The sequence below is a fragment of the Xyrauchen texanus genome, chromosome 20 (assembly GCF_025860055.1).
Source record: "Xyrauchen texanus isolate HMW12.3.18 chromosome 20, RBS_HiC_50CHRs, whole genome shotgun sequence".
NCBI classification, from domain to species: domain Eukaryota; kingdom Metazoa; phylum Chordata; class Actinopteri; order Cypriniformes; family Catostomidae; genus Xyrauchen; species Xyrauchen texanus.
In genome coordinates, this window is record NC_068295.1 from 8908570 (window position 1) to 8930717 (window position 22148).

A 22148-nucleotide genomic window follows, 5' to 3' on the forward strand; every position below is an offset into this window, starting at 1 on the left:
GGGAAGTTTCATAAGAGTACATATTTGACGGAACAGAATGTTATTTTCTCAACATAAATCAGTATACACAGCAGCAAGCCATCTGTACACCTAAAACAACAGCTCTTAATATATAACTAGCTAATTGAGGCATAATGATATTGGAATATAATAGCAAAGACCCCAAAATGGTAAACTAATGTAAATAATGTTAAGTTGTTATCAGTACCAAGTATATGGAACAGAAGCTTATTTTTATTACAAAATATATATACCCGCCCTGCGATGGACTGGCGACCTGTCCAGGGTGTCCCCCGCCTTTCGCCCAATGTTAGCTGGGATAGGCTCCAGCCCCCCGCGACCCTGTACACAGGATAAGCGGTTGACGATGGATGGATGGATGGATGGATGGGATATATATACCCGCCCTGCGATGGACTGGCGACCTGTCCATGGTGTCCCCCGCCTTTCGCCCAATGTTAGCTGGGATAGGCTCCAGCCCCCCGCGACCCTGTACACAGGATAAGCGGTTGACGATGGATGGATGGATGGATGGATATATATACCCAGGAAAGTTATTTTTACACAGAAGACAAAAACTTTAATCTTAAACTAGCAAAGTAATATGTTGTACTATAATATATTAATATGTCAAGGCTATTTACGGATGTTTAATCAAACTTTCCTAAAAAAGAAGATATGCTACATAGGCTATGTTAACTAACTAGCCAGCTAATGTTAGCTCATAACATAGCCAAGTTACTTAACATAAATTTATCGTGCTGTTTTTTTCTCTTCCTCTGTTTTCTTCTTTTTCCTTTTCTCTGGAACAGAGGATATGGCCTTTTTTGTGACATTGCTGTTTTGCTGTCTGAATGTGTTTGCATCCTGATGCCCGTTTTAACATAATATTGTGTACATTTTAAATACAATTTCTGCGACGGTAAAATAAAGGAGAAAACAGCAGCATGTGCGCACACACACACACACACACACACACACATATGTTGGTGCGGCCATCCTTATGAGGACTCTCCAAAGTCATAATGAATCTTATTCTGTAAAAACTATATGGGGCTTTTCCACTGCATGGTACAGCTCGACTCAACTCTGCTCGTTTTTTTGGGGTTTCCACTGTGTATAGCACCTGTTACTGTTTTTAGTATCACCTCGGTCAAGATTCCAAGCAAGCCGAGTCGATACTAAATGTGACGTCAAAACCCTGCAGATCACTGATTGGTCAGAGAGAATCGTCACTACAAGCGACATGGGACATCAACCCGCTAGATTTAAAATTAGCAACAGCAAAAGCAGTATCATTTGTTCACGTGACTTTTGAATTGTAAAAAGTAATGGCTGTGCGCAAAACCACGCCATGGTCAATAAACGAGGTGCAGACTTTCCTGTTGTTAGCGACGAATGAAACGATGCAAAATGAAAAAGTCTTTTAGGAAGTGTCTCAGCTGTTGGCCACACACAGCTACCACCGGACCTACCAAAAGTGTAGGGAAAAGTAAAAAAAAAAACTTAAAAGTAACTACAGAACTATCAAGGACCACAACAGCCGGAGTTGTTCAAACAGAAGAAAGTGGAAGTGGTTCGACCAAATGGACGCTATCTATGACAATAGTCAGGCGAGCAATGGGAGGGAGAGTGGATGGTTGATGGAGGAAGGTACATTTTGTTACATTAACTCCATATTCTGCTTGAAAGCTTCACTTTATTTAGATGACCAGCTACTGGAAAGCTTGCTTCTAAAACAACCAGGCCAATTTAACTTTTGTAAAATCACCATGCAACAACTGCTTTATGAAGCACAATGAGCTAGTAGATAACAGCTAGCGGTTGTGTTAATGTTTATGGTCAGTAATGTTTGTGACGCATTTAAGATGATGTCACGGCAGTAGAGGTGGTGCAACTATGAAGATCAGCCCATAATCCCACCCACGTTAAGGCTGCACTAAACTGCAGTGGAAAAGCAAGCTCAAAGTAAAGCGAGCAGAGTCGAGTCAAGTCGCACCGTAACGTGCAGTGGAAAAGTGCCAATATATTATATCCCCTAACCCAAACCCTACCCCTAACCCTCACAAAAAGCTCTCTGCATTTTTAAATTTTCAAAAAAACATTGCACACACACACACACACACACACACTTAGGGAACCTGAAACTGAGCAATGTTATAAAATAAAATAGAAGTCCCGAATATTAGTAAAATTTGACAGTAACTTCACTGGAAAAAACGTAGCATATCCCCTGAATATAAATTAAAGTATGACAACCAATATAAGTTTCACCCCACCAGAAAAACATATCCAAGCAGTATAGCAAGTAAATAACTTTGCCAAACAGTTAACAGTTAATCATCAATCTGAACCAGCAGTCCTGGCATTGCTGTTCTGAACTGCAACTGACTGAACAGCGTAGCTTCTTCAGCTGACACACACACAACATTTGTATTAGCCAGCCCTTCTTTCCAGTGTTTATGGACATGACGTAAACACACAAGGATAAAAAAGAACACAGACCTGCGATTTTGCACCAAATCCGACCCGACAGCTCAAAATACAAATCATTATTGCAGGCTTACCATAGTGAATCAGGGTGAGACAAGGACAGGGTTCTGAGTACAGGATAAACGTACTGTGAATTACTCGCTCAATAATGGAATTTTGTTCGTTTTTAACCAAAAAATATTATTACGTTGTGCAGCTTTAACATTAACATATTGGCCCCATTCAATTCCATTTGTGAGTGCCTCACTGTAAAGATTTCTTTAAAGAAAAAGTGGAACAGAATATATTTTGTGGTCAATGTCCTGATGTTACCATTTACATCTGTGGTTTATGTGTTGGAGTGATATCTTAAAAACATTAACTCAGTCTTGTGCCATTAAAGGTCAGCCAGTACGATTTGTTCCTAAGAGATGCACCATACAATTAACAAAAGCACATGGCAAATTCTGTGCATATCTCACCCTATTTGCATTACCAGTGGACACAAACACACAAATCTCTACTAATTTGTCAATCAACATCTCCGTACATGGAAATCCCTATAAAATGGTCTCCAGAAAATCATGACTATTGAATTAGGAGGATAAAAATCTTGAAAACTCACAGGTAATAAGGTTTGATGGTTTTACCAAGCAACATCCTGTTGAAGCGTTTAAGGCCTTCACCTCCAACCACAGAGCTGTTGACCCAAACCCTTAAGATTCTGCCAGAGAATCCGCTTCCCCAAACCACTTATGCAATTAGAGTCGTGGCTAATCTCAAGAGGTGTTGAAGCCACGTCAAAACATCTATGCCAACATGTGTAGCGTGAGCAACAATAAATGCAGCTCTATAAAGAACCCTCATAAATGTCTGGGTCTTTCTCCAACCACAGAATAACACTTTATGATTTGAAAAATGAACCCAGAGCACAACTGGATGAAAAGCCAGGGGTGACAAATTGCATGCATTTTTTGCATCCTTTTTGCCCTTATAATATTTTTTTTTGTTTTGTTTTACAGTCTGGTTTTATAGGCAGTCCTCTCTGGGGTCATTAGGAATGTCTGAAATTTCTGTTTCTAAAGGTCAACATGGCTTGGCAGCACACTACATTTCTGATCTTCTCTCTCAGTAGGCTCCAACCAGACTCCAACAACTACTCTAAGTTTATGAAATAGCATACTTCGTAATGTTCCAATGTCCTGTGTATAGTTTAAGGGTGATCATGCATTCTGGGTTGTGGCCAAACAATGCTTTTAAAATGAAAATTAAAGCATCTCTTAAGTTGTCCTTTTTGTTTTTGCATACTCAATGTTGTTCTTTTGTGTAATCGTTCACCCAAAAATTCACCTTCGCTCGTGTGTATAGACCCCAGCTACGTTTCCCAAAAGCATCGTAAGCTTAGGTTGATCGGAGAGACCATTGGTGCCAAAAGTTTCTACAATCTTCAAAAATTTTGATTTTAAATTCACTATTGATTTATACAGTATTTAACACGTATTTCACACAATTACATCATAAGTAACTGTAATTCAATTACTGAAAAATTAAGAGTAATCCTTACTTTATTCAATGAAAAATGTATTTAATTACAGTAATTAATAATGTAATGCATTACACCCAACACTGTTTGTGAAAAAATAAATATGATTCAGGACTTTTATGATTATACAGTGCATGTCATTGAAGAGACGGTAAGTTTATCCCTTACAGCCTTGTTTACTCTAGTAGGTGTCGCTCTGTATAATTGTTGGTGTTATAGATCAAAACTTCCTTTTCATTCTCTTCCATTGTTTCGGTTGTGAACTATGAACGATGAATTCAATGACTGTCATTCGACTTTTGACAATCAATAACTATCAAAAATTATGATCATTTGATTGGAGGTGCCTTTCAAAATGTTCTGATGTAATGGTAGCCAGCTGATAGGTAGTGTGCACCGTGTGTACCATGCCGGCTGATATCGGTTCGAAACCTGCTCTGACAGGGTCAAGCAGGACTGGTTACAGTGGTGCCGTGATCCAGATGGGAGTGAGGTTTAGGGAATGAGTGTAATGGTAGTCAGCTGGTAGGTAACTGTGAAATGTGTAAACCTCACTCCCCGGTCTCAAGAGGCGCACTCTAGCGACTGATGCCAGAGATTGTAGTCTTTAGCCTCCTCGTTAGCGCCAGAGGTAGGGGACTCCAGTTACATGACTTGACTGGAGTCTGACTCCAGTTGCAAATTTAAAGACTTGTGACTTGCTTGACTAAATGAAGAAAATGACTTGACTTGGACTTGAGAACCATTTACCAACAATTACACTAAATGTGTGTGTGTGCCTTTTCTAAACCTTTTCAACAGTCAACAAAATACCATAACCATTTGCTGGCAATATAAAAACATAACAGGCAGATTTGCAGTCACAACACTTTATTTTTTAAACATGACAAGTAGTATAAAATATGCAGAATGACTCGTGAAGAAATCCAAGTGCTCTCATAGCGATTATGACTTCTGAAGACTTTAACTAAAGCCATAGAATGCAATACTTTTATGACTATTTCATATAAATGTATTTCTGAAGGGAACTGACTGTCTTTAGAAAAGTTTCGATGGCATTTTCTTTTAATTTTACCTCCGTATAATGCAGGGGTCGGGAACCTTTTTGCACTTAGGAGCCAATTTCAAAAATTTTGTCTTGACTTGAAACTCATCAGGACTTGACTTGACTTGCTTGAGGTGAGTCACTGACTTGACTTGACTTGACTTGCTTGATTTGTGTGCACTGCTCTTGAGACTTGATGTTTAAGACTTGAGACTTGCTTGTGACTTGAACATGTCTGACTTGCTCCCACTTCTGGTTAACGCGCCAACCTCCCATTCCGGCTAATGCCGGTTCGAATCCCATGCAGAGTAGGTTAAGCAGGACTGGTTGAGAACAGTTTTATTAAGATGTTTGTTCATACAAAAAGCCATCAACTGATTAAAGATTCAAACTGATTCAAAAGACTTGTCTCACAGGGAATAATTGAAATCCCCACCACTATAAATTACCATAATCTCGTTGACAACCTGCATTAATTGATTATGAAATGGGATTTAGGTTGGGATTATTGCATGATTATTGGACGGAGGTCTTTTTCACGAGGGACTCAATTCATCAGAGATGGCACGTTAGAGCAAAAAATAAATAAATGTTTATGCTAATTACAGAACCCAGTGGAACAACAGACTGAAAGGCCGCACAAAAGCAAGAATTGAATGTTGTGCAAAGCTCTCTAGTTCCACCTATTGATTAGAAAGGCTAACTGCACATCTGTTGTAAAGACAATGAAAACATATTTTTCTGGAGTCTACAAATTACAAGTCAGGAAAAAGAGAAACGTTCAACCTTCACAGATTTTAGGATATCTTGAGCTGTGATATACAGGTGAAACTCGAAAAATTAGAATATCGTGCAAAAGTTCATTAATTTCAGTAATTCAAATTAAAAGGTGAAACTAATATATTATATAGACTCATTACAAGCAAAGTAAGATATTTCAAGCCTTTATTTGATATAATTTTGATGATTATGGCTTACAGCTTATGAAAACCCCAAATTCAGAATCTCAGAAAATTAGAATATTGTGAAAAGGTTCAGTATTGTAGGCTCAAAGTGTCACACTCTAATCAGCTAAACACCTGCAAAGGGTTCCTGAGCCTTTAAATGGTCTCTCAGTCTGGTTCAGTTGAATTCACAATCATGGGGAAGACTGCTGACCTGACAGTTGTGCAGAAAACCATCATTGACACCCTCCACAAGGAGGGAAAGCCTCAAAAGGTAATTGCAAAAGAAGTTGGATGTTCTCAAAGTGCTGTATCAAAGCACATTAATAAAAAGTTAAGTGGAAGGGAAAAGTGTGGAAGAAAAAGGTACACAAGCAGCAGGGATGACCGTAGCCTGGAGAGGATTGTCAGGAAAAGGCCATTCAAATGTGTGGGGAGCTTCACAAGGAGTGGACTGAGGCTGGAGTTACTGCATCAAGAGCCACCACACACAGACGGGTCCTGGACATGGGCTTCAAATGTCAAACGCCTTACCTGGGCTAAAGAAAAAAGAACTGGTCTGTTGCTCAGTGGTCCAAAGTCCTCTTTTCTGATGAGAGCAAATTTTGCATCTCATTTGGAAACCAAGGTCCCAGAGTCTGAAGGAAGAATGGAGAGGCACACAATCCAAGATGCTTGAAGTCCAGTGTGAAGTTTCCACAGTCTGTGTTGGTTTGGGGAGCCATGTCATCGGCTGGTGTTGGTCCACTGTGCTTTATTAAGTCCAGAGTCAACGCAGCCGCCTACCGGGACATTTTAGAGCACTTCATGCTTCCTTCAGCAGACAAGCTTTATGGAGATGCTGACTTCATTTTCCAGCAGGACTTGGCACCTGCCCACACTGCCAAAAGTACCAAAACCTGGTTCAATGACCATGGTATTACTGTGCTTGATTGGCCAGCAAACTCGCCTGACCTGAACCCCATAGAGAATCTATGGGGCATTGCCAAGAGAAAGATGAGAGACATGAGACCAAACAATGCAGAAGAGCTGAAGGCCGCTATTGAAGCATCTTGGTCTTCCATAACACCTCAGCAGTGCCACAGGCTGATAGCATCCATGCCATGCCGCATTGAGGCAGTAATTAATGCAAAAGGGGCCCAAACCAAGTACTGAGTACATATGCATGATTATACTTTTCAGAGGGCCGACATTTCTGTATTTAAAATCCTTTTTTTTATTGATTTCATGTAATATTCTAATTTTCTGAGATTCTGAATTTGGGGTTTTCATAAGCTATAAGCCATAATCATCAAAATTATATCAAATAAAGGCTTGAAATATCTTACTTTGCTTGTAATGAGTCTATATAATATATTAGTTTCACCTTTTAAGTTGAATTACTGAAATTAATGAACTTTTGCACGATATTCTAATTTTTCGAGTTTCACCTGTATAGCCTAAACTGCCCTCACAACTCGATCAGATTAGGGCAGGATGTTGCAGAGAGAGAGAGAGAGAGAGAGAGAGAGAGAGAGAGAGAGAGAGAGAGAGAGAGAGAGAGAGAGAGAGAGAGAGAGAGAGAGAGAGAGAAATGCTACACACAAAAGTTATGGCATTAATAAAATGAACAACAATGACTTTGTGTGATCTGTCATTTCTAATGTTTCACTGATGTAAAATGTGCATTGTGTTGCATTACTATTGTAACGTGAGGGTTCTGTATGTGGTGATGGATCACTCCTTATGATAATAAACAACAGAATGGAAGACTTTCTGAAGTAGTACTTTACTGAAAACCGATCAACTACCAAACTTCCTTGTTCAGACATTCCACGTGACTGAACTAACCAATCAGAAGCGAGAACTTAGACTGAGGTAAACATGAGAGAATCAGAGAGGCAGATTCAGCAGAATATCCTGACCGTGTTAAATATGTAAACACGTAAATATGTAAATAATTAACTGACTAAACATTGCAAATACATTCCTAGTAAATTACTCAAATATAAATTATATTAAATTCTGAGCATTACAACTTCCAAATATGAAATATGAACTTCTAAATCTTACACTATCATAATACACCACTGCACAAGATTAAACCAAAACACACATACTGCTCTGTGCATTTATAAAAACATTGTTCTCGAAAAACAACTTGAAGAAAAAAGTACACTTGTGCCATTATTAAACTTTAATCTGGCTAATTTTCAAAACATATCTCTTTCCACTAGATGGCAGGAAACATCAGTGCCTGAGGCGAAGCACTGCAGAAATCCATCAGTGCTGTCCTTAATGTTTGTTAGTGTGGGACGCGCACCTCAAAGACTTCATGCTAACAAAGTGCAATAAGTCAACATTATATTAGTATTTACTTTCTTATAGGTTCCTGGTCTCATTGTGCAATGTATATCTGTGTACATTAGTCCAACGATTAGATCAACTTTCCATTTGGCTGATGTCACCTCGGCTGTACAGGCTATTGGTTAATGAAAACTGATAGCATAATAGCTAGCTATTGTTTTAGGCTACAGTTGTAGGCAAAGTAGACTTTCTAAAACCTTGCCAATGTTTACCTCAGTAATTTAATGTTAGTTAACATTAGCGTAATAAAGGTCACTATCGAATTTTCAGAAAGAAGCAAGCAAGTCATGGTTAATGACTGTGATATAATCTAAAGGTTATTGGCTATTGAAACAAAGGAACAAGACCTGTCCAAAGGGACTGTCCTGTCCAAACTTCCTATTTCAATAGTAAATAACACAGCATCAACACAGAAAAGAGTGAAACCAGGTCTTTAAACACCCTTTTAAAAATATTCTTTAATTTTCTTTAAAAAAAAAAAAAAAAAAAAAAACCTTTCAAATGATAATTAATGTATAACACTAATAGAAGTCACTTTAATCATAAACGTGCATGACACAAGTCTTGCAACTCCTCAGGAAACACAGCATGAGAGGAAATCTCTGTAATTTTCTCTCCTCTCCACATGTTTACCACTCAGTGTGAGGAAAAAGAACTTAATGAATCGGTTTAAAAAAAAAAAGAAAAAAATATGTGTCTCACACTTTGAAGAGTGCCTGAAGCTTGAATTACATATCAAGCTTCTTTAGCGTGCACGTGCGCACACACACACACACACACACACACACACACAAAATCCCCAGCACAGAATCAAATCTCAGAGCTCAGATAGGCTGCAACCAAAAGCAAAAAAGCGTTAAAATATCAGTACAAAAGGAGTCTTAAAAATTGTTTCTTTTATTTTATTAAGTAATGTCCACAATATTAAAACACTGCCTGTTTAGTCATTGTCTGAATAGCCAACAAGGCCTTAGGATTTAGACAGCCATAGATTAGAAGCAAACAGGTGAGTGACAGGTATCTTTCCTGTATCAGGTGTCTTTCAGAGTGGGACATTCTCCATGTATGTTGCCAAGTGTTGTAAATCCTAACAGCTGCTGGAGATTAATGCATTAGATCTACCACAGCTCTCACTGGCCACACTATGAGAAATAATCACTGTTGTGCCAAGCTGTCAAAGAATACTAACAGAAATCCCTCAGAGATCAACCTCACAGACACTTGAAAGTATTGACCATGTATTAATTGCAATGTCATTAACATAAAATGGCATTTGCTGTCATTCCATTCCAGACTCTAATTCAATAATGGCCTCAGTGAATTTTCAAAACTAAGAGAATTTCAGGGTGCAGAAAATAATTGAAGGAAATGCACATTTATGCATCAACGGCACAAACATTATCTGTATGACAAATACAGAATGTCGCTTTTAAACAGGGTTTTAATTGTGGTTTAAATGGCAGCAAATTAGCTCAGCAGTGATCACCAACCTGGTATCATAGAATAATTTTACTATACCTACATTTTTGCTAAATTATTTTAAAGTGACATGCTCTACATATCACAACAGTTTCCTGGAGAAATGAACACTAGAGACGGTTCAATAATAATTTGTATTTCCTTTTATTCCCCTAATTGTTAAATCCATATCTTCACAAGCGATATGAGAAACAGATCAATATTTAAGTCCTTTTTTACCATACCTGGTAAAAAAACATCTCCACTTGTGGACTGAAAGTGAAAAGTGAAAATAAAAGTGAGAATGGAGATTTATGGTAAAAATAAATAAATAAATAAAAAGGACGTAAATGTTGATCTTTTTCCTCACTCACACCTATAATATCACTTCTGGAGGTATAGATTTAACCAATGGATTTGTTTGGATTACTTTCATGTTGCCTTTATGTGGTTTTTGGAGCTTCAAAGTTCTTGCCACCATTCACTTGCAATGTACGGACCTACAGAGCTGAAATATTCTTCTAAAAATCTCTGTTTGTGTTCTGCAGAAGAAAGAAAGTCATACACATCTGAGATAATGTCAGGGTGAGTGATTAAATGATGAGAGAATTTTCCTTTTTGGGTGAACTGTCCCTTTAAAAAACAAATTTGTTTGAAAATGTATCTTGCTTTTAGTGCAATACAGTGGATATTTTACCTCGGAACTGCCAAGAAATGTGTAATAAACCACATAATACCATTTTGCAATCATGCTGCCACAGGCATGTCATTTTTACGAAGCCACTTTTTTGTTTCAAATCAAATTTTGTAATGTTGTGATTCCTCTCGAAGCTGGTTGGTTTGGTTAGGGTTTAAAACTTCTTTTTTTCAAGGATGTTTTGAAACCCTTATGGAGAAAATGAATAGGGAAAAATACTTCCAGAACCAATGCTTCTGAAAAAGTGCCATCCTTTCCTGGGTATTTTCATTTTCAGGAGAAAAAAGAAGCGTTACCATGGCTGCTTATCTAAGTTTAAATACTGAACTGGCAAGTGTGACGTCTTTAGAGAGAGAGACTCGTACTGTAGCTTTCAAATAAAAAATAAAATAACTTTCATCCCTGAAAGCTACAGCCAATAACAAGCAGCAACACCACACTCATGCCTCGATGCCAGTGCCATCAAGAGTGTTCATTTAGTAAAACTGCTGTAAATGAAAATAGATGTGTGCATTTGACAGTAGTTCAGCCCTGCAGCTATAACAGAGTCCATTAGCCACAGTGGCTCACTGTGTTTTGGAGACCAACAGGAGCTGAGCTAATTCTCTCTGTAGTCTAATGAGCTGCGGCTGAATCCTTGTCTCTTCAGACCTGAGGAACGTAAGGCAGGATACAAGCAGTTCGTAACGAGTCCCATTTGACCTCTTCTCGGAGGCAGGCCAGCGTTGGCGGCACCTGCTCACAGCGGCTGTCATCAGATTTCAACCACTGTCCAGACAGGCTGGCCTCTACCACCAGCTCTATCCCACAGCAGAGTCACGTGAGAGACCCTGCTGATTCAGACACAGAAAGAGTAAATGCCAAGGACTTTTCAGGATGCAAACCAACATGCGCGTGCACACGCACACACACACTTGCAAAAAAGTATCTATCTTTAAAGGAATATTTTTATGTTTATTCACCCTCATGTTTCAAACCCATATGACTTTCTTCTGTGAAACACAAAATGACATTTTGGAAATTTTGAAGAAAGTACAGGTCATTTATTTCCATTGCAACTACAATGAATAGCTTAGAATAGGATGCAAAAAAAATCATAAAAGTGGTTAATATGACTCGTGTGCTATATTTCAACTCCTCAAAAGTCATAAGAGAGCTTTGAATGGGGAAACAGAGTGAAAATTAAGATATTCAATGAAAATCATAAAAATCCACCCTAGTAGTTCTCCTTGGCACATTTATGAGAAGCAGCGATGTTGGTCATTAATAAAACATTCTTTCAGTCAGATCTCTTCAACAAATACCTGTTTATTGATTTAGTTTACAGAACCAGTCTGGTAACTTTAAAGCACCTCCTCCCATTCCAAAAGTCTCCTGGTGTATTTCATGAAGGAAAGAAAGTCAAATAAGTTGAAAACTACATGAGGGAGAGTAAATGATGACTGAATTTGTATTTTTGATAAGCTATTCCTTTAAAATTGATGAAACAAATTTGATGCAGTATTATTTTTTGTGCAGTCAGATAATAAATTTTTTAAAATAAACTCACACTCAGTACCTTAGAAGATAAAAATGTACGTGTCAAAAAACAGCCATAAAAATATTATATATTAATATTATTTTCCACTTTCATTGTTGTTTTTACACACACACACACACACACACACACACACACACACACACACACACACACACACACACACACACACACACACACACATGTTGGTGCAGATATCATTATGAGGACTGTCCATAGACATAATGATTTTTATACTGTACGAACTTTACTTTCTATCTCCTAACCCTAACCCTAAACCTAACACTCACAAAAAAACGTTCTGCATTTTTACATATTCAATAAAACATTGCTTAGTATGTTTAAGAGATTAGAATTATGGGGACACTAGAAATTTCCTCATAAACCACATTTATAGCATAATGCCCTTGTAATTACCAGTTTGTAACCTAAAAAAAATGTCCTTGTAAACCCTTGCAACAGTCGCCTTCAGCTTGCTCACTGAGTTTCTATATACAATTATTAATTAATGACTTATTTTTAAACACATTTCACAATCGTATTTCATCAAACTACACAATGATGACTCTAAGACATTATATATATTACAGTTTAATTTACAGTTTCATGCCTGATCTTCTGTAAAGCTGCTTTGAAATGATGCGTGTTGTGAACAGTGCTTTAGAAACAAAAATGACTCTGACATCCATACCAACACACCAAGCCAATTTTAGCTGCATCATTTATCAATTGGCCTGCAGTGCTCTATAATACAGCAAACAGAAAATTGGAAAAAACATGCATTTGCTCCATAGGCTAAACATGAGAATAAAATGGTGCCATCTGGTGTAAAAAATATAAACATTTGTAAGCCATGGAGCCGTAATGAAAGCATAATTTCATAGAATTCATGACTTTATGCTTTAAGGGCACTCGGCTCAATTATTGCAGTTTCAAAGGGAACATTTTTGTCCTTTAAGATCCTGAGTGAAACTATTTTGTGTAAACAGTGTATTATAGGAACTAAGGTTCTAATAACAAAATTTCCCCAAAAAACACACACCTTTGGCAAAATGTATGCCGTTGGCATTAACACAGCCAAAATGATTGAAAAAAAATGAAAATGAAAAAGACAAAAATGTCTGAAGGTCGCACAAGGGTTAAAGTAATTCATGCTACTCCAGTGGTTAAATCCATATTGTCACATGTAGTTGCTGAAATGAGATGGGAGAAGTAGGATATATTTGCAGGCTTTAATAAAAATGACCATACATTAACAAAATTAGAAGGTATTTATACATACAAGGGCTAATGTGGGAATGGAGAACAGGTGAGAACAATAAGGAACAGATGGCAGTGATGAGGGCAGTACATACTGGGTAATTATTTGAAGTAGAAACACTTCAAAATAAGACGAGGGAGACAGACTGTGACACATATTTTCAGAAGCGATATGATAGGTGTAAGAAACAGATCAATAATTAAGTCATTTTTCATGATTGATACCAACTTTCATTTTCACATTCTTCTTTTGTTTTTGGAAATTTGCATTATTTGTGCATATCACCCCTTACTGGGCAGGATAATTAATAGTCAAAAATTACTTAAATAATGTTCTGTTTCTCATCTACACCTTTTATATTGCTTATGAAGTTAAGAATATAACCACTGGACTCTTTTGGGTTACTTTCATTTGGGCCTTATGTGATTTCTAGAGCTTCAAAATGTTGGTACCCATTCACTTGCTTTGTATGGTCCTACAGAGCTGATATATTATTCTAAAAATCTTTGTTTGTGTTCAGCAGAGTAAATAAATTCATACATATCTGGATGGCATGAGGGTGAGTAAATGATGAGGGAATTTTCCTTTTTGGGTGGACTATCCCTTTAAATGACCCTGTGGCATGGGGGGTGTGGTCATGTGTCTGTCTGCGGGGAAAAAACTGGTTCACAATTATCCCTTACACCTGTCTCTCATTATAGTGATGTATAGGGAGACTAAAAGCGACACCAGAGCGTCAGTGGGGAGAGAGTGACCAGAGAGCACGACAGCACTGAAACGAGAGAGTGATTATTATTTAGAGTGCTTTATTTATTTAAAAACGATTTCTTTGTTATCGATTGTGTGTTTAAGGGGAAGAATAAAAGGACGGACCTTGAACCTGCTTCATTGTCTCCTGACTCCTTCATTGCCCACAAACTAAGATCTCATTACAGACCCTTTAAAATATTAAGGCTAGGTCTGTTTTTCACTCTTTTCTTGCTTATTGAACAATTTTAAGACCTTCACTGTGAGATGCCACAACTCATATTTATGATTCAACCTGATCATGACCATTGGAGGAAACAAATTCTTTAGTGACAAACACGAACAGCCAAAAAAGCATCTATGCTGAACTTGCATTGAATCAGATATCACCACAAATGGATAGAGCATCTATTCATTTTCCTTCTGTGAAAATAATAGACTAAATTACCTCAAAATATCCCTTTTTATATAACAGTTAGTTCCGGTCCTCTGTGGTGAAGATATTTTTCTATGATGACCTCTAAACTGTATAACTGACAGTTGTCCCATGCATGATTTCCAGCTGTGCTAGTTTATGTCTATCACAACTCTCTTTCTCCTCACAAAATACAATATTTTATATTATATATATGGTGGCCCTGCGATGGACTGGCGACCTGTCCAGGGTGTCCCCTGCCTTTCGCCCAATGTTAGCTGGGATAGGCTCCAGCCCCCCGCGACCCTGTACACAGGATAAGCGGTTGACGATGGATGGATGGATGGATATATATATATGGTGGTGGCGTAGTGGGCTAAAGCACTGAACTGGTAATCAGAAGGTTGTAGGTTCGATCCCCACAGCCACCACCATTGTGTCCTTGAGCAAGGCACTTAACTCCAGGTTGCTCTGGGGGGATTGTCCCTGTAATAAGTGCACCGTAAGTTGCTTTGGATAAAAGTGTCTACCAAATGCATAAAAAAAAAAATAAATAAATGGTAATTAACAATGTAATAAGTGAGATAGCATGCAGTCAGACATAAAAAGAATCACCTTCAGAGAGAAATCCCTGCTATTTAACTTGTGGGTCCTGATCACCTCTGTGTTTATATTGCTATAAAGACTGGCTGACTGTGCAATCTCCCTCACATAGATGTCAAATTACCTGATATTTTGTGACTCACTGAAAACAAAAAATAAAAAACGTCCTTTTTAATAATATGCTGTATACTATCACATTTCTTACTGGTTTGATGCAGTTTAACTTGGATTACAAGTTTGGAAAAGAAAATGTGTACAGATTAAGTAGAAATGTCAGAAATATGAAGAGCATCAGCCTGTACCAGGATGTGGCCTTATTTATGACACAAGAGACAAAAGAACACCAGCGTCACCGATTACAAAGCGCTCGGATGAATCGGCTTCCTCTGTCTTCTTTGTATTTGCATTGAGATGGGATGGAAATGTTTGAATGCACTACAAAAGCAGCTGTCAAATCTGCTAGGGGACTATAAAAGGACATTAATTTATTATGCTCAATTCAGTCTTTTGTATTCGTTAAAAAGCAGATGTTGTATGATTAAACAGGGCAATCTCAATATGGACTTTATACACTGAGAAGACTTCATTTAAAAGGCAATCACTAGTGCTGGGTTTGAGTCCTCCTTAGTCGAGTCCGAGTCAAGTCAGAGTCGAGTCCGAGTCCAAAAGGGGCCGAGTCGGACTCAAGACAGAGTCCATAACAGGCCAAGTCAGAGTTGAGTCCGAGTCTGAATGAATCTGTTCATGAATCTGAATTAAAATGTGTTACCGTAACCTCAACGTCAATATTTTCTTCTTATTTTAAACTTCACAACTAAGAAAAACAGTTTGTCAATATACATTTAAAACAAAAACACCTCTGTTGCATTTCATATATATTTGATTAGTATCCTGCTGAACAGACTTCAAAGTGATTTCAGAATGAAAGCATATGCTTCAGGATGTATGAAGACAAAACTGTCCTTCAACACAATTCTTATTGTGTTCTATTGAGATTTCAATTTGTTGCTTTTCCCCTCCACTCAAACATAGACTAAAGAAAGTGAAAGCTGTGCTTATTACAACCAGAGTTATTATTATTTCAAATTTGAGGTTATGTATAAATTTCAAGAATGATGTATGATATGTCTAACCATTAGACGACCAGGTGGAGGATCGGTGATGATCTGCTTCTGCAAGGCTGGAATCAGGCAGATTCAACTTTGTGAAGGACGCATGAATCAAGACATGTACAAGGCTATTCTGTAAGAAAACTTGCTTGCTTCTGCTCTGACAATGTTTCCCAACTCTGAGGATTGGAATTTACAGCAGTAAAATGCTCCATGCCACACAGCCAGGTCAATCAAGGTGTGGATGGAGGAGCACCAGATCAAGACCCTGTCATGGCCAATCTCCAGACCTGAACCCCATTGAAAACCTCTGGAATGTGATCAAGAGGAAGATGGATGGCCATCAAGACATCAAACGTGCCAGGAGTGGCATAAAGTCACCCAACAGCAATGTGAAAGACTGGAAGAGTATGCTAAGACGCATGAAAACTGTGATTGAAAATCAGTGTTATTCCACCAAATATTGATTTCTGAACATTCTATGTTAATACATGAGTATTGTGTTGTTTAAAAAATGTATATTCAATTGCGTTTTCTTTGCATTATTCGAGGTCTGAATACAATGCATCTTTTTTATTTTGACCATTTGTCATTTTCTGCAAATAAATGCTCTAAATGACAATATGTTTATTTGGAATTTGGGAAAAGTGTTGTTAGTACTTTATAGAATAAAACAAAAATGTTAATTTTACTCAAACAGTAGTGTCTTACCCCCTCTCTCTCTCTCTCTCTCTCTCTCTCTCTCTCTCTCTCTATATAGTGTGTGTTTTATGAAAAAGTGCTGGCTATATCTGTGGCACAGAAGAACACTGACAGAAAAATAACATGTTGCCATCATGTGTTTTGGACCATGAATTATAGTGATACCACAGTATTCTTTAAAGTATCTTGAAGTACAATTTAAATACCATGGCACATAAAAAAAAGTATCAATCAGTACCATGGTAGTCTATATAACAAAGTACCAAGGTATTACATATTATCTGATACCATCACTGTACTGTACTGTGTAATGGGTCTGCCACATTAGCCTAATTTTTTTTTTTTTTAACACCAAATGCACGACAAAAGTAAACCGTAACTCTCTTCTCAAGTGGCGCCCAGACTCTTCCAAATGAGCTTGTAGAATGACACCCGCGCGTGTGTGTGTGTGTGTGCGCGCGCGCGCAGTGCATTCCATATCTGTGGTAGTAGTCTCTCTGGATTACTGACGTGTGTGTCGGGGCTCTTATAACTGTGCGTTCTCGCTGTAAGCGCGCAGTCTGACGGCGTCGCCGTGCGCTCCTCACTGCGCTCTCCTATCATCTCTCACGATTTCACGGTTTATTAAAGGCGAGGATCAAACATTAAGATAGAACATTGCTTACATTTCGTTGGTTCTTCAGCATTTTAACCCACGTGCTCTTGGGAAACTGTGCCTCTGCTTAAGATTCGAAACGAACCGCGATTCATCGGAAAATAAGTTTGCCGGATACAGGTGCTACAACTCCAGCTGATGATCACAGACACATATTTAGACTGTCAGATTCCAAGAGATCATTTCAGTTCCAGCGCAAGGTGAGTTCAGATACATTATACATTCCATTATGATGAGGATATTGACGATGCTGGTAAGAGTTGTAGTTTCACTGTTTACTGAATGTCGGAGATCCCGGTTCACAGCAACAGTGATGCTTGTTACAGAAATAGCGGAGCGCGACTATAGTTGTCACAGTTTTTACTCTAGTGAATAGCTGTTTTAGTGGATATCTCTGTGTGTGTGTTTGTGTGTGGGGTGGGTGTAGTTGAAAAGTCTTAAACTGTGTATACACGTGCCGTAAAGTTTTACACACACACACACACACACACACACACACACACACACATGTTGTGTTTCCATGTTTTATGGGGACTTTCCATAGACATAATGGTTTTTATACTGTACAAACTTTATATTCTATCCCCTAAACCTAACCCTACCCCTAAACCTAACCCTCACAGAAAACTTTCTGCATTTTTACATTTTCAAAAAACATAATTTAGTATGATTTATAAGCTGTTTTCCTCATGGGGACCGACAAAATGTCCCCACAAGGTCAAACATTTCGGGTTTTACTATCCTTATGGGGACATTTGGTCCCCACAAAGTGATAAATACACGCTCACTCACACACACACACACACACACACACACACACACACACACACACACACACACACACACACACACACACACACACACACATGTTGTGTTTCCATGTTTTATGGGGACTTTCCATAGACATAATGGTTTTTATACTGTACAAACTTTATATTCTATCCCCTAAACCTAACCCTACCCCTAAACCTAACCCTCACAGAAAACATTCTGCATTTTTACATTTTCAAAAAACATAATTTAGTATGATTTATAAGCTGTTTTCCTCATGGGGACCGACAAAATGTCCCCACAAGGTCAAAAATTTCAGGTTTTACAATCCTTATGGGGACATTTGGTACCCACAAAGTGATAAATACACGCTCACACACACACACACACACACACACACACACACACACACACACACACACACACCTAAAAAGCAACCGATATTGTCCATGTAATGTGACAGCATGTGGTTGGGTTCATGCTGTCACGCTATATGGGGTAAGTTGTCACACAAGAACTTATGGTTTATTGACACAGATTTCAGAATTTTGTATTCAAAATATGAAATATTATATATATTATCTTCCACAACATATGCTATCTATAGACCTATCAAAAATGATATAGGCTATTTAATGACTTTTTATAAGAATACAGTAAAACACATATGAAACTCAAAACAACTCATGAAATAACAAAAATTCAAAAAGTACCAAAATATTATACCATTAATTTAATTTAAAGTAATTAAGGGATTGTATACAATTATTACACTCTTGTCCTGAGAACAGTTCATCCATTTAGTTACAATCTACCTTCATTGTAGTATGACCTTACCCAGTGTATGCCAGTGTAGTTTGTTTTCCCTTGAATACTTAAAAGCTATTACAAAAAATATGATATTGATGGATAGGAATCACAATAATCATCCTAATTTACACAGTGTTAATCTATGTGTTTGAAACCAGGATATAAAAGTATGATATTTTCAAATCAGTTTACATGCAAGTAACATTTGTAGGTGCATTAATTACTGTATTTGTAGATGAACATGTTAGATCTGTTGTTAGAATATTTAACAGGATCATGTGTCCGAGTGTCAAACTGCTTTAAACTGAAGTTGTAGCGCATAAGGTGAAAGCTTGAGAAAATTTAGTCAAATTTTAAGTTACATTGATCTTTATCCATTGAGACTCTTATAAGCACATCCGCTGATGAGAGCTGCCTGCCCTTGTCATTTTACTGTCCTGAGAACATGTTCATGTTAACAAGAGTTTCATGAAGAATATGTCATATAACATCAGGTATTCATTGGTAATGAGCAGTGAGTGAACATTGCCATTATCACATGACTGTGAAAGACTTTAGGCAGAAATGGAACAGAGTGTCGAAATGTCAGTTTTACAGTATTTTATGACTATTTCACACTATTTGAATTATATTTGCCACCTAGGTTAATACATAGTGTTCATTATGTGCACTATGCTGCAAACACTCTGTATCATTTTCTTAAGCTTTATTTACAGCACACTAAATGCCCATAGCATACAGAGAAACTTTTGCACCACAAGCTTTAAGCTAATATTTAGAAGACAGATGTTCTGCAGAACTTGCTGTTATTTCTATAAACGTTCACACTATATTTTTGGTATTTTAAAGAGCAGGGCAACTGTGCTGCTAGGGATGAATTGACTTGTAGTTTCAATTTTGTATTTTGTGTAATTGAAGATTTAATTTAACTGTGATTCCAATGTACATTAATGGTATCCCACCAGTGTTCTGTGAAGATTGCATTAACACACACACACACACACACTCATGTAGTGTTTCCATGTTTTATGGGGACTTTCCATAGATATAATGGTTTTTATACTGTACAAACTTTATTTGTAAAGTTTTTTTTATAGACAAAACAAGTGAAAAAAAATCTACCAGTGCTGAAGAAGTAATCCAAAGTCTTTAGAATACGTTACTGACCATGAGATATCTAAAGGAAAACATTACAAATTACATTTTACAACATGTATTCTGTAATCTGTAGTGGATTTTAAAAGTTACCCTCCCAACCCTGGTAATAAATAAAAATAAATACAAATTCTACAGAATCGCTGGGTTTTTAGCACATTTAAGGGAATGTTCTTAAATAAATACCGTTTTGTTTTCCGTGGCATGATGTTGATTACCACAATAAATAATTTGGACTCATCTCACATTTTGTAAAAACAAAGTTTTACCTGGAACATTCCCTTAATTTTCCTTAATCCAGTTCCTTCATAAATAACTTTTTCCACGCTAACTCTGTTGTGTTGGGTTAGGGCTTGTCGAGGATGTGTAACAGCATGAAACAACAAATCATACTGGATATGCTGGCCATGAGACAGCATCCATTTATTAAAGTGCACCCATATAAAACATTTATATTTAAAATTCTGTCCTTATGTACCCACTGCCATGTCCACGTTCCAAAACAGTTTGCTGTTTTCCATATTTATTCTGGGGAACACAGAAGAAGACATTATACAAATACTTCATTCAATACAATTCCACAGCTATTAAAAGGAGAAGAAGAAAAGAAAGAAAAAAACTATTACAAGTAGTCCATTTGACTTGTGTGCTATATTTCAAGTTTGCTAAAGTCATGAGCTTGCTTACTTTGAATAACAGACCGAAAATCAAGCCATTATTCACTTTGAATCTCCTCCTCTGCCAAAGCTCTGATTTCTCATTTGCGTTAACATCGAGATGTAAAATTCATAATTGACGCCAAACAACATTAGTTCATGCATAAGCAAACATGCTGCGCTTGTTTGAAAATGCGACAAGAAGTACAAGATTTGAGAGCTGCAGCAGAGTGGAAAAGTTTAAGAGAATAACAACATAAATTTCAGTCTGTTCCACACATAAAGCTATCATATGGCTTTAAAAGACTTGGGCTTGGTTTCCAAGAATGTTAAGAAGAATGTTGGTAGCACTTCATTTCTACGGCACATTTCCCAAAAGCATTGTTATCTAGGTAGTATGTATAAAGGGTACATCAATTAAAGGGATAGTTCACCCAAAAATGAAAATTATTTCATATTTTTCTCACCCTCATGACATCCCAGATGTGTATGACTAACTTTCTTTTGCTGAACACAAAGAAAGATTATAATTTTTTTAAATATCTCAGCTCTGTAGGTCAATACAATGCAAGTAAATGGTGGCCAGAACTTTAAAGGTCCAAAAAGCTTATAAAGGCAGCATAAAAGTAATCCATATGATTTCAGTTATTAAATACAATCCTCAGAAGTGATATGATTATTATTATTATTTCCTTTATTTTTCCAGGAAGGTCCCATTGAGATTAAAAGAAATCTCTTCCTCCAGGGAGTCCTGGCCAAGATGGCCACACTACAAAATTACACACAAACACACAACATATATAAAACATTCCAGAAAGTCAGAGCACAACATTCATCATAAATCAAGTAAAACAACAACATGATTCAATCATTGTATACTGTAGTAAATTTTTAAATACATTCAAAGGAGGAATTGTTTCTAGAGGGACAGTAGCTTGAAATTCATTCCACAGCCATGGGGCATAGTAGGAGAAAGATGATTTTCCATGCTCTGAATGTACCCTAGGTACTACTAATTTAATCCCATTAGATGATATAGTGGGTAGTTTTGGGTGAACAACTTATCAATATTTAAGTCCTTTTAGGCTTTGTGAGAGCCCTTTATTATGATTCACACTACGTGCAATCACGTTGCATGCATTTTTGCATCACCTTCATTAATCTCTGTGAAGTTGAGCATTGCTACATCTCAAACCAAAGCATACTTTTTTCTTTATTTAAA

General features: G+C 37.4%; 1 protein-coding gene across 1 annotated transcript in view; it reads left to right on the forward strand.

Moving 5' to 3' along the window:
* Window positions 1-17457: 17457 nt before the first annotated feature.
* The window catches only part of LOC127660285 (zinc finger matrin-type protein 4-like), a 142999-nt gene continuing 138308 nt past the window's right edge, over window positions 17458-22148 (forward strand). The window contains exon 1 of the mRNA XM_052150415.1: window positions 17458-17734. The gene's annotated coding sequence lies outside the window, so the exon portion shown is untranslated. The remainder of the gene's footprint in view (window positions 17735-22148) is intronic.